This window comes from Rana temporaria, chromosome 1 (genome assembly GCF_905171775.1).
Source record: "Rana temporaria chromosome 1, aRanTem1.1, whole genome shotgun sequence".
Lineage (NCBI taxonomy): Eukaryota > Metazoa > Chordata > Amphibia > Anura > Ranidae > Rana > Rana temporaria.
This window is the reverse complement of record NC_053489.1, coordinates 366,064,228-366,077,704: the sequence shown is the minus strand read 5'-3', so window position 1 is coordinate 366,077,704 and position 13,477 is coordinate 366,064,228. Positions and strand designations below refer to the sequence as shown.

The following is a 13,477-nucleotide window of genomic DNA, read 5'->3' as shown; positions in this document are numbered from 1 at the left end:
AAAAATGATTGTGTGTACGCGGCCTAACATTCTTATTTTGTCTTTTATGATGTATGTCTGCAGAATTAGGTAAGATATGGTTCCTCTTGAGTCTTTGACTCTGATCAGGCTTTGCTAAAAATAGAGGCATATAGTGCCAACTTTGTCTTTGACCCATAGCAGATATATTTTGTCTTTAAGGATGTGGTTGGCAGAGACAAGCCTTGCTGCTGCAGACTGAGTGAATACTGGTAATTGCATAATTGTGGATAATTAAACTTGATGCAGCAACTTCCCCTATGCACAGCCTGGAGTGGGCTTATTGTTTTTAATTTCAGTGGACTGAGTACATACTGGGATAGATTTGTGCACAGCACCCAACATTCAATTTAACTGTACCTCATGAAAGTGATAAATGGTGTATGTATATATGATAATAAATATTCTATCTGAAGCGTGGTGTGCGTTATCTTGCCAGTAGAGGGTTTCCAATACAAACAATCTGTGTGGTTTCATGTTGTTATGGCCATATCCAAATAAATAAAAGATCCGTGATTTCCCTCCTGTCAGAATGGCAATCTGCCTTTTTTTACATGGACAGATTTCAGTTTTGATTCTCTGGCTGATGTCTAGCGGGTGCCCGGTACCCACCCCACCGATTGGCTCCTGCTGTGTGTGATCCCAGCTGGAGAGCGCCAACGGTGGCATGCATTTGCGCCCCCTACCTGAAAATTCAGGATCATTACATTCTTTTCAGTGTAAAGTAGAACAAGGAGTCCTAGAAGTGATAGTTTGGCTCCCACAGAGCCCTGATCTCAACATCATGAAGACTGTCTGGGATTACATGAAAAGACAGAAGGATTTGAGGCAGCCTACATTCACAGACTATCTGTGGTTAGTTCTCCAAGATGGTTGGAACAAACTACCTGCCGAGTGGCTTCAAAAAATGTGTACACAAGCCCTGGGTGTACCTAGAAGAATTGATGCAGTTTTAAAGGCAAAGGGTGGTTAATGTGTACTTCTCTTTCTCACCTCCCTACCTCCCCTCTCTTCTACCCCCCCCTTTTTTTTCCCCAGATTAATTTATAGTGTCCTCTACCCCCATCAAATTGAACGTGTCGAACACGGGATAAAATACCCTATGTACCCATCCAAAGCGCTACCTCATGCCATTAGATATTAAATTATGTTATGCACCCATCACTTCTGCATATACCATAGTATCCCTACCCATTCCTTCCACTTCTCTTCAAACTCTTCCCTATTCTGTCCTTCGCTAAATCTCAGATATTCCATATTGTACATTTTGTCTACTTTGTTGCACCACCCCCTCAATGTGGGACTCTCCAGTTCTTGCCAGTGTAGGGATATTTGGCTCTTTGCAGCATTCAGGAGCTGTAGGAGTAATGTCTTCAGGTAGTGTTTAGTTGGCATTCGAGACTCATGTAACACACATACCCACCGGTCGTCTGGGAGTGAGTTTGTTATTTCTCTCGTGTTTTTTTTGTCTTATCTCCCCCCAGTATTTTCTCATTTTGGTGCAGGTCCACCAAATGTGGGCCATAGTTCCTACTTCATTACAGCCCTTTCTACATAGCTGTGATGTAGTTCCTGAGTATTTATGTACCTTATCCGGGGTAAGGTACCAGCGCACCAGGCATTTATAATTCAATTCCGTTATATTAGTATGTACCCTCTTTTTTAATTGATCTCACACTTTTACATATGAGCCCAATTCCTCCTCCCATTTCTTGATGTATGGCGGGACGCCCTGCAATTTTGACTCATTCAAGATCTTGTATATCTTAGAAATTGTCCCCTTTTCAGCCTTTCAAGTGGCTGTAGATTTACTTCTGATCGAATAGGCTGGGGGAGTCTTTCGAAAAAAAAAGGTATTGTGTGTACCGCCATGCATCAATCAAAATCACTTCCTTTTTTATTTTTTAGTTCCTGAAACGTTAACAGTTTGTTTTGCTCCATTACATCTTTTAATTGTATGTTATCATGAATTATCCATTTACGAACATTTTTCCCTGGATCGTCTTTTAGGACAGCCACCTTGGAGAGATCCCAGCCCCTCCCCTCTCAGGGAACACCGCCTTCAATAGAGTATTTAATCCTCATCTTCCCACTGGCCCTTCAGTTATGGTGTTTCCTCCGGTGGGGAGACACCGCTGTGGAACCAAGAGCCGATGGCTGGGGAAGCTGAGGCAGTGTTTGGGGAACTTGGAGATAGGGATCTCTCTCCCTTTAAACTATTCGTTTAAATTTGGCGCTCAGGTCGGTTACCTGTAGCGCCGTGCGTGCGTCAGGGCGTCTCTTTACAGAAAGAGTAAGCTGGGAGGTCCGTTTTTCTTCTGCCTATGGTGGCGCTGTGGGCTGTCCCAGGTCCCTCCTGCATTGCAGCCAGCGTGGAGCTTGCTGGGCCGGATGACGGGCGACGTCACTTCCGGTTGGGGATGGGCACAGTTACACAAGGCCGTGTCTTCCGGTTCCGGACGTGGCCTAAGTAAGCGGACCAGGCACTTGGCTGGTGCTACCCCCCTTCAGTCTGACGTGTCAGCGTTCGGGGACCACGGACACTATTTCCTCCGAAGCGATGTCTGAGGCAGAGGCCTCAAAGACAGCTCCTTCGAGTGTGAGCACCAGCCAGTCACAGGTAAGTGGAACCCTGGTGTGGTGTTCCCATGCCTGTCCCCCGGTAGCTCCACGGGTGTCGATCCCTTTCTGGTGTCGGGGTGGAGAGGAGTTTCTGGGACCCTGGTGGTGCTTGGTCCTGGGGGGGGCACTCTTTGTGATCCCTGTGTAGAAGCGCTGGTGGGCCCTAGCTAATGCTGCTGCTTGTCTTTCTCACTTCTTTCGGAAAGCCACAAGCAAATCGACCCTTGGCTCTAAGAGGAAGTGCCCTGTGTGCAGAACATTAGGGGAGTCCTGGTCAAAAACACTCTGTAGACGTTGTATTGATGGTCTAATAAGAGAGCAAACAGCAGAACAGGGGGTGGATCTGGCGGTGTCAGTTAAGGAGCTTTCGAGCACTTTCCAGTCTTTTCAAGCTCTGTTTTCCTCTTTTCAGTTGCCCCAGAGCAATCCCCCACCAGCGCAGCAGGGGGTTTCACCTGACTTGACGGATATTCTCCCTAGTAGTGGTGAGAAGCCGGAGGGTCTGGCAGAGGAAATTGAGGAAGAAGCTGGCAGCACCGTTTCAGATTCTCAGGGAGAATCGGATACAGAGGGGGGGCGGGGAGTCCACAAAAACCTCAAGGTACAAACTTTCCCTAGAGGAGGTGGAAAAGCTCTTAGGTGCCATCCACACCACTCTAGGAATCCAGGAGGAAAGGAAGGTGTTGACATTGCATGATCAGATGTACAGGGGCTTTGAGGAACAGAAAACGTTTTTCCAGTCCATGACGTGTTGGTCAATGCCATTAAAAAAAATGGCAGGATCCGGAAAGGAAACCCTTTTTCTCAAATGCGCTGAAGAGAAGATTTCCTTTTGCAGGGGAGGGTAATTTAGTTTGGAATAAAACTCCCAAACTAGATGCAGCCTTTTCTCAGGTATCCAGACATACAGATTTGGCGTTCGAGGATATGGGGGTGCTCTCTGACCCCATGGATAAAAGGATGGATTCTCTTTTGAAAAAGTCCTGGGACTCGTCACAGGGGAACCTTGAGCATGGCGGCCACAGTGGTGGCTCGCAACATGGAGTTCTGGCTCACTCAAAGGCACATATTGAAGCAGGAACAGCGAAGGAGACTATTCTTGCTTCTTTTCCCATGCTACTTAAGGGGGTGGCCTTAAGTAGCCTCTGCAGAATCTGCCTCTGCAGAATCGGTGCGTATGTCGGCGAGGTCTTCAGCTCTGACCAACTCAGCAAGGAGAGCCTTGTGGCTTAAAACGTGGCAGGGGGACAGTGCGTCCAAGATAAAGCTCTGTGGTATACTTCTCACAGGAGACTTATTATTTGGGCCTGGCCCTTCAAGCCGTCCTGGATCGGACGGCCGACAAAAAGAAAGCCTTTCCAATTAAAAGGAAATTTGGGCAACTGGCAAAAAAAGTTTAAATTTCAGAGGAAATCTGAACCCCCTAAGACGGGTCACCAGAAGGTCTGGGGACAAAAGGGGAAAGGGCGAGGAGCTGCAATTTTTTGCCCTCAACAGCCCAAAAAGACCCAATGACGGGGTAACGGTGGAAGGAAGGTTGGGGGCCTTCCTTCCGCAGTGGGAGATGATCACCTCCCAATCAATTTTGTTTTGGGGATCATCAGACGGGGTTACAGGTTGGAGTTTTTTTCAAATCCCCCACCTATCAGGCTCTTGGTCACCAACCTACCTGTGTGTGCGGAAAAAAGAGTCCGCTCTCCTTTCCTCCCTACAGGAGTTGGAAGAACAGGAAGTGATAGTCCAGGTTCCAACTCCAGAGACAGGCAGAGGCTTTTACTCCCACATTTTTGTGGTCCGCAAGCCGTCGGGAAAATTCAGGCTCATCCTGAATCTGAAGCCTCTGAATATCTCCGTCACAGGAGATTCAGAATGGACTCGATCTATTCGGTCAGAGCGCTCCTTCCGCCAAACTGCTTCATGGCATCGATCGATTTAAAAGTTGCATACCTACACATTCCCATAGCAGAGGACCATCAAAAGTTCCTAAGGCTAGCAGTAAGGACTGGGAAAAAGGTACTTCATTTGCAGTTCAGAGCACTCCCTTTCAGTCTATCATCTTCCCCCCTGCATCTTCACCAAGGTGATGGTAGAAGTCCTGGCATTCCTGTGACTCAGGGGACTCAATAGTCACATACCTAGACGATCTTCTCCTGTTTGCACCTTCTGCGGAACAGTAGGTTCGGGACCTTCAGGGTAGCAAGAGACATCCTGGAAAGTTTAGGATGGCTCTTAAACCTGGAGAAGTCCAGTTTAGTCCCATCCCAGAGGGTCACCTTCCTGGGCTATGTGTTGGACTCAACGAACCAAAGGGTCTTTCTTCCCTCGGAGAAGGTCCTAAAGGTAGACAAGGCCATGCTGTTTGCAGGGCAGCTGTCAGGTTTCGGTCAGGGAGGCCATGTCAGGTTTGGGATTACTGACATCCACACTTCCAGCAGTACATTGGGCGGGACTACACTTTCGTCCTCTTCAGCTATTCATTCTGAATGTCTGGGACCGCAGTCAGAGCTCTTTGGATGCCTTGGTCTCCATCCCAAATCAGGTCAAATGTTCCCGTTGGTGGTGGAGGAAGGGAGCAAATCTGTCGCAGGGTCTCGAGTGGATTCTGCCAGTAGCCAAGATGGTCACAACCGATGCCAGCGGTTCAGGTTGGGGAGCCCACTTGGGACCCAGATGGGTAACAGGGTACCTGGAAGAGGCACAAAGGTCCTCCAACTGGAGGGAGCTGAAGACAGTAGATCTAGCACTCGGATCCTTTCAGGGGCAACATGTGCGAGTCCGGTCGGACAACTCCCCTGCGGTAGCTTACATCAACAGGCAGGGGGTTACAAAAAGTTGCTCCCTGTGGCTTCTGGCGGAAGCCATCCTCAGATGGGCCAAGCTCAACGTGCTGTCTCTGTCGGCAACTCACTTGAATGAAGGGGGATCAGAACCAGGCAGCGGACTTCCTCAGCAGAACTGAGGGAAGGCGACTGGGTCTTAAACCAGGAGGTATTCAACATGGTAGTCCAGAGATGGGGGGTGCCATGCGTAGACCTCTTTGCCTCAAAGCAAAATACCAAAGCAGAGCTTTTCTTTTCCCTGAACAGATGGGACGGGGCGCTGGGAATAGATGCACTGGCTCAGACATGGGCATTTTCAAGGTGCTATGCCTTTCCCCCTCCGGTGCTGATCCCTGCAGTGTTGAGGAAGTTTCAAGGGGTGAATATGATCCTCATTTTGATTGCCCCTTATTGGCCAAGGAGACCGTGGTTCTCTATTCTAAAAAAAACCTGGCCATAGAGCCTCCGTGGATTCTTCCGGCCCAGAATAACCTTCTCACTCAAGGGCCAATCTGTTGTCCTCACGTGGACAGGTGGAACCTGGCGGCTTGGCTTCTGAGGAGGCATTGCTGAGGGGCAGGGGCTTTTCTGTTCGTCTAAGACTCTCCTAAACTGTAGGAAAGAGGAGACGCAAACTATCTATTGTAAAGTATGGAAATGTTTTAATAGCTGGTGCTCAGAATGCTCCTTTGACGTACGCAGTTCAGTGGCAGTGCTAGAATTCCTACAGTCGGGAGCAGACAAAGGTTTAGCGCTTAGCACATTGAAAGGAAAGGTTTCAGCTTTGACCGTTTTTTTTTTTTTAAAACAGCTAGCGTTGGACCCATTGATAGTGAGGTTCTTTAAAGGCCTAAGCAGACAGAGGCCAGTTAGAACCTCCTCTCTTCCAGTGTGGGACCTTTCTTTAGTTTTGCAGGCCCTTACAAAGGAACCTTTCGAGCCGTTGGGGTCCTGTACCTTAAAATTAATCACCCTCAAAACGGCATTTTTGGTGGCAATTACTACGGCAAGGCGAGTAAGTGAACTTGAAGCCCTTTTTTTTTTTTTTTTTTATGGAACGCTTCACGAATTTGCGTGTCATCCTTGCGCAGGGGCCATGCTAATCTTCTCTGTATCGTTCCAATTTTAGTATATGTCCTGCCGAAGCGAGGACTCAAACCCCTTTCTATTAGGGCTCCTTATTTTCAAGTTTTTCCGGATCGTGTGATTTTTAAAACAGATCCGGCCTTCTTGCCAAAGGTGGCTTCAAAATTTCATAGAGGCCAAGAAATTATCTTACCTACCTTCTGTTCGAATCCTGTGAGGGAACAGGAACGCACGTTTCATAATTTAGATGTTAGGAGGTGCATCCTTCAGTATTTAGAGTGCACTAGACAATTTAGGAAGTCTGATTCCCTTTTTGTGTTATTTTCGGGGACTAGGAAAGGATCCAGAGCCTCCAGACGAACTATAGCCAGATGGCTTAAATCGGCTATTGTTCAAGCTTATGTGATAGGGAGGTCAGAGCCCCCGGATGGGATCAGGGCACATTCCACTAGAGCAGCGGCGGCTTCACAGGTGAAATGGGCTGGTGCTTCTCCGGAGCAAATTTGTAGGGTTGCAACGTGGTCCAGCTTCAACACGTTTGTCAAGCTCTACAGATTGGACCTGCTGTCAGCCAAAGACCAGGCCTTTGGTCGTAAAGTTCTGCAAGCAGTAGTCCCACCCTAAGGTAAGGTGCTCGCTTATCCTCTCTCTAAGGTGGCTGTCCTGAAAGACGATCCAGGGAAAAATGGAGTTACTTACCGGTAACGTCCTTTTCCAGGAGTCTTTCAGGACAGCACTGGTACCCACCCAGGTATTGGACGTCTGAGCACTCATCACATAAGACCGTCAGGTAAGATTAAATATTTTTTTGTATGACGTGTTCTTGTGTCTCCACAGTTGGCCGGAGGTGCTCGTGAAGAACTGAAGGGCCAGTGGAAGGATGAGGATTAAATACTCTATTGAAGGCGGTGTTTCCTGAGAGGGGAGGAGCCGGGATCTCTCTAAGGTGGCTGTCCTGAAAGACTCCTGGAAAAGGACGTTACCGGTAAGTAACTCCATTTTTTCTACTCCTGGTAAAAATAATTTTGTGTCCGGTTAGAGGTATAAAGGTGAGTTGTAATCCCAATTTTCCTTCTTGTGTATCTTATCCCATAGTTTTAACGCGTGCCTAGTAATGCAGTGCATGCGCTGCATCACTAGGCAAAGGGTGGTTAAACCAAATATTGATTTTATAAAAATAAACTTAGATTTCTGAAAGCATTTTTAATTTCCATAATTTTTTTTCACAGTACTGTACATGCACACAATCTTTGTTTTACATATAAACATATATTGGGTGCATCATTAACCTCTTGACAGCACTGCGTTACTTTAACTGACAAATGTGTGGTAGTGCGACACTCTACCCAAATAATTGATTTTATTATTTATTTATTTTTCTCACAAATGGAGCTTTCTTTTGGTGGTATTTTATCACCTCTGAGGTTTGTGTTTGTTTTTGTTTTTTTTTTGCACTATAGACAAAGTTTGTCCATTTTGAAGCAAAAAAAAAAAAAAATTTTAAAAATCGAATTTCTTCATCAATTTTGGCCAATATTTATTCTGCTACATAGTTTTGGTAAAAAAAAAAAAAAAAAAAAAGTCCCAATAAGCGTATATTGATTTGTGCAAAAGTTATAGCATCTACAAACTTTTTTTTTTTTTATAATTATATTTTTCAGCAACCTATAGCGAGACTGCGATATTGCGGTGGACATACGGACATGAACTGACACTTTTTGGGATACAGGGACACAAATACAGCCATCAGTGACAGTAATACTGTCGCTGTACTAACGACACTGACTGGGAAGGGTTTAACACCAGGGGCAATCAAAGGATAACACGTATGCTCAGAACCAATGCTCACCAAACATGAAATTAGGAGAAGCGGCCCAAAGGGTGGTGCTCAAGCACTGAAATTCCTCGTAGCACGTCAATTGCGTAACGTTAGTATGTAAGGCAAGATCCTGGCACATGCCCTTTTGCCAAAAATCGGATGCTCAGTTGGCCAACAATCGTACCATGTGTACGAGGCTTTAGGATGACGACTTAACAAATTGAAGCTGAACTCCAGCTAACACACAAGCAGTTACAGCAAACCGTTTTTGTCTTTTGGGATAAGTTTTTTACTATAAATAATAAAACTGACCAGTGTAAGCACTTAAGTCATTGTTAAAATAGTTTTGGCTCAACCTTCTTACTGCTACTTTTCCTGGACAGCTTGGTCTGTTAAAGTAAGTTGAAAAATAACAGACCTTTCAGGTAAATCATGTGGTGGGGGGGAAAAAAGGCTAAAAAAGTAAATGCAGCCACCACATCTAAGAATTTAGAATAAATCACAATATAATAATTTTTTGTTTTTGTAATACTTTAAGTGTTACAGTAAGGGAAAAAAATATTTGATTACCCCCTCCCTGATGATTTTTGTACGTTTGCCCACTGACAAATGATTGACTGTTACTGATTGTTTATTGAGTATTTTTGTTAAGCGTTAAATCACATAAGTATCAAAACGCCAGGGTAGGGGGAATATTGCCCCATTTCATCAAGGAATGGGCAGACATTTCCAACAATCCATTTATCCTCCAAATGTTAGAAAGGGGTTACATGTTGGAATTCAAAGCCCCCCTCCCCAGAGATTTTTTTTCTTGCCCATCTGCTGAGAGACAGCAGCCATGGTGAATTTGGTTACTATGTGAAACGGAGAGTTATTTCTCACATTCCGGAAGTTCAAAAATTCTGAGGATTTTATTCTCACGTCTTTCTGTTCAGGAAGGCTTCCGGCGGGTTTTGTATGGTCATCAATTTGAGCATCCAGAACGAATTCATAGTCTACAAATCCGTAGGGAATCTGTTGTTACCAGCGGTGTTCATGGTAACCCTGGATCTTCAGGATGCTTATCTTCATGTATCAATCTTCCGGAGTCATCAAAAGTTCCTCAGATTTTCTGTTCTCATCGAGAACGGTCCAAGTCATTGGCAGTTCAACGCCCTTCATTTTGGTCTCTCGGCAGCACCCAGGATTCTCAAGAAAATCATGGCCGAAGTCATGGCCTATTTTTGGATATAGAGGGTGACGTTCGTTCCATATTTAGACGATTTTCCGAGACAGAGACCCTTGTTCAGGATCTACAGCTGATTTAAAGGAACCTTTCAGAAATTGGTGGAAGATCAACCAGCAAAAGTCTTGCCTGGTGCCCTCCCAGAACATAACCCAAAAAGGGTATGTAATAGACACTGTTGCCCAAAAGATTTTTCTTCCAGAAGAGAAGATTTTAAAGATTCTTCTCTCCGTGCAGAGCTTCAAGTTGCTCCCGCAGGCCTCCCTTCGTTGGATCATGCAGTTATTGGGTTTGATGACTGCGGCCATCCCAGGGGTGCCTTGGGCCCAATTGCACTTCAGGCCCCTTCAGGCGTTTTTCTTTTGTGCCATTTGGATTGCAAAAAAAACTCTGGATAAGCTCATTCAGCTTCCAAGAGGATTTTCTCAATCTGTCCTAGTGGTAGCAGCGGGAACATCTGCATGGAGGGAAGTTCTGGGCGGATGCCAGTCTGTGGGGCTGGGGTGCTCACTCAGAGGACTGGCAGGCCCAGGGAGCCTGGTTGCCGGAGGAAGCTAGCCGCTCCTCAAATTTCAGAGAACTGTTGGTTGTGAGGAAGGCTATAATTGCTCTGGAAGAAAGGGTCTATGCAAAAGACCTGTTGATTTTCTTGGACAATGCCAAAAACGTGTGGTGTTCCTAAACAAGCAAGGTGGCACTTGCTTGGATACTCTTCTAGTGTTAACCCAGCAGATTCTGTCCTGGGTGGAGGACAATGTCACTTCAATCAGGGCGGTGCACATCAGTGGAACAGAGAATGTCCTGGCGGACTATCTGAGCAGGGTGAACATCAGTTCCAGCATTTGGGAACTATATCAAACAACTACATCAAGACACGTTCCAGGAGATCGTGCTGAAGTGGGGTCTTCTCACAGTGGATCTTTTTGCTTCCAGTATCAACAAAAAACTGCCGGCTTTCTTCTCACTGGAAAGAGAGACAAAGTCCTTAGGGACAGATGCTTTCTCCTTCCTGTGGGATTTCACTCTGGCCTATGCGTTTCATCCATTTCCCCTCTTACCGCTAGTAGTTTGGAAAATTATTCATGACCAAGCAGAAGTTATTCTGATTGCCCTTTGTTGGCCCAGGAGGAGTTGGTTCTGCTCCGAGAGCCGTCGTAATAGATGCCCCTGCCGGAACTGAAGGATCTTCTCCATCAGGGGCTGGTTATTCATCCAAACCCTCATGCCTCGTACACACGACCATTTTTCTCGGCAGGAAAAAAAAACTTTTTTCCCAATGTGATTCCTGTCCAGCCTGACTTGCATACACACGTTCATGCAAAAAAAGTCAGACCAAAGCGTGGTGACGTACAACACGTACGACGGGACTATAAAGGGAAAGTTCCTTTCAAATGGCGCCACCCTTTGGCCTGCTTTTGGGCTGCATACTTGATTTTGAGCATGCATGTTTTTTTTTTCCCCTCGGAATAGCATACACAACCGTTTTTCGCGACAAGAAAACTGACAGGAAATGCGACGAGAAAAAAGAGCTGGTTTCAATTTTTTTTTTCGTCGAATACTGCTAGGGAGCATACTCAAGACCAATATAAAAAAATGGCAGTTTTCTCGTCGTGAAAACCGGTTGTGTGTACAAGGCATGAGACCTTCCATTTGACGTTCTGATGGCTGAGCAGGGCATCCTACAGTTAAAATGGTGTTCAGAGCGGGTTATCAGACTATCCTGGACAGCTGTAAGTTAGTCAGAAAGATCTATGGGAAAGTTTGGAAAACTTTCCTTTCCTGGCAAAAGACAGTTATAGATTATTTTTCTACTCCCCTGTAGATTGGATTTCTTACAGAGGGGCGTGGAAAAGGGACTGTCTGCCAGCACCCTTAGAGTTCAGGTTGATTCCCTAACTTTGCAGAAAAAAGACTAGCTGAGAACCCTTTGATCATGAGGTTCCTTTCAGCTAGATCTAGACGTATACCCAGGGCTGTTAAACGGATTCCTCCCTGGGATCTGTCATTGGTGTTAAATGCTCTGACAGGGCTCCTTTTTTGAGCCTTTGCATGCGGCTTTTCTGAAAGAGATTTCTTTAAAGGGGTGTTCCAGCCTTTTTTTAAGTTTATTAAAAGTCCGCAGCTACAAAAAGTGTAGCTTCTGGCTTTTAATAAACAGACACTTACCTGCTCCATGACCCCAGCGACGTGCCGGCCGGGGCTCCACTCCTCGGCGGCCGGCGTCTTCATTCCTGGTGTGAGCACCCGACAGTGACAGCTTTCGGCTTCACGGCCGGGCATCCACTGCGCATGCGCGAGCGGTGCCGTCTGATTGGACAGGCGCTCGCCTACAGGGAGGGGCTGCAATAAGGCGATTAACCAGTTCCCGACCCCCGCATGTACATATACGTCCACAATATGGCACGTACAGGCACATGGGCGTACACGTACGTCCTCGCCTATTAGCGGGTGGGGGGTCCGATCGGGACCCCCCCCGCTACATGCGGAGGTCGGGTCCGCTCGGGGAGCGATCCGGGACCACGGCGCGGCTATTTGTTTATAGCCGCTCCGTCGCGATCGCTCCCCGGAGCTGAAGAACGGGGAGAGCCGTGTGTAAACACGGCTTCCCCGTCCTTCACTATGGCGGCGCATCGATCGCGTCATTCCCTTTATAGGGAAGACACGATCGATGACGTCATTCCTACAGCCACACCCCCAAACAGTTGTAAACACATACTAGGTGCACCCTAACTCCTACAGCGCCACCTGTGGTTAACTCCCAAACTGCAACTGTCATTTTCACAATAAAGAATGCAATTTATACTTACCACATCATTTATAATTATGCTGTATCTTTATATTTTTCCAACTATGTACCGCTCTCTATCTTTTGCAATAAAAGTTTGTAAACAAAAAAATAAAAAAAAAAAAAAAAAAGAATGCAATTTAAATGCATTTTTTGCTGTGAAAATGACAATGGTCCCAAAAATGTGTCAAAATTGTCCGAAGTGTCCGCCATAATGTCGCAGTCACGAAAAAAATTGCTGATCGCCGCCATTAGTAGTAAAAAAAAAAAAATTAATAAAAATGCAATAAAACTATCCCCTATTTTGTAAACACTATAAATTTTGCGCAAACCAATCGATAAACGCTTATTGCGATTTTTTTTTTTACTAAAAATAGGTAGAAGAATACGTATCGGCCTAAACTGAGGAAAAAAATATGTTTTTGGGGGATATTTATTACAGCAAAAAGTAAAAAATATTGCATTTTTTTCAAAATTGTCGCTCTATTTTTGTTTATAGCGCAAAAAATAAAAACCGCAGAGGTGATCAAATACCACCAAAAGAAAGCTCTATTTGTGGGGAAAAAAGGACGCCAGTTTTGTTTGGGAGCCACGTCGCACGACCGCGCAATTGTCTGTTAAATCGACGCAGTCCCGAACTGTAAAAACCCCTTGGGTCTTTAGGCAGCAATATGGTCCGGGGCTTAAGTGGTTAAGCTAATCGCCTTACCAGCCCCTCGGAGGAAGTGGGACAGGAAGTCCCCTTCTCCTAAAGCCCCCACCCCCCCCCCAAAAAAAATTACATCCCAAATGTGGCATGTAAGGGGGCGAGGAGTGGAGCGGAAGTTCCATTTTTAGGTGGAACTCCGCTTTAACCATTTATGCCCCGGACCATTAGCTGGCCAAAGACCAGCACTTTTTGCAATTTCGTAACTTTTTCTTTAACTGGTCATGCGTCGTGGCTCCCACAAATAGAGCTTTTTTTTGGTGGTATTTGATCACCTCTGCAGTTTGTATTTTTTGTGCTATAAACAAAGAGAGCGACAATTTTGAAAAAAAAGCAATATATTTTGTAGTTTTTGCTATATCCCCAATTTATTTATTTATTCAGTTTAGGCAGATAC

General features: G+C 45.7%; 1 non-coding gene across 1 annotated transcript; it reads right to left on the bottom strand.

Moving 5' to 3' along the window:
* Window positions 1–6,505: 6,505 nt before the first annotated feature.
* On the bottom strand, window positions 6,506–6,612 carry LOC120925362. The gene has a single exon (XR_005746644.1). It is a non-coding gene; the product is annotated as a U6 spliceosomal RNA (small nuclear RNA).
* Window positions 6,613–13,477: the final 6,865 nt, after the last annotated feature.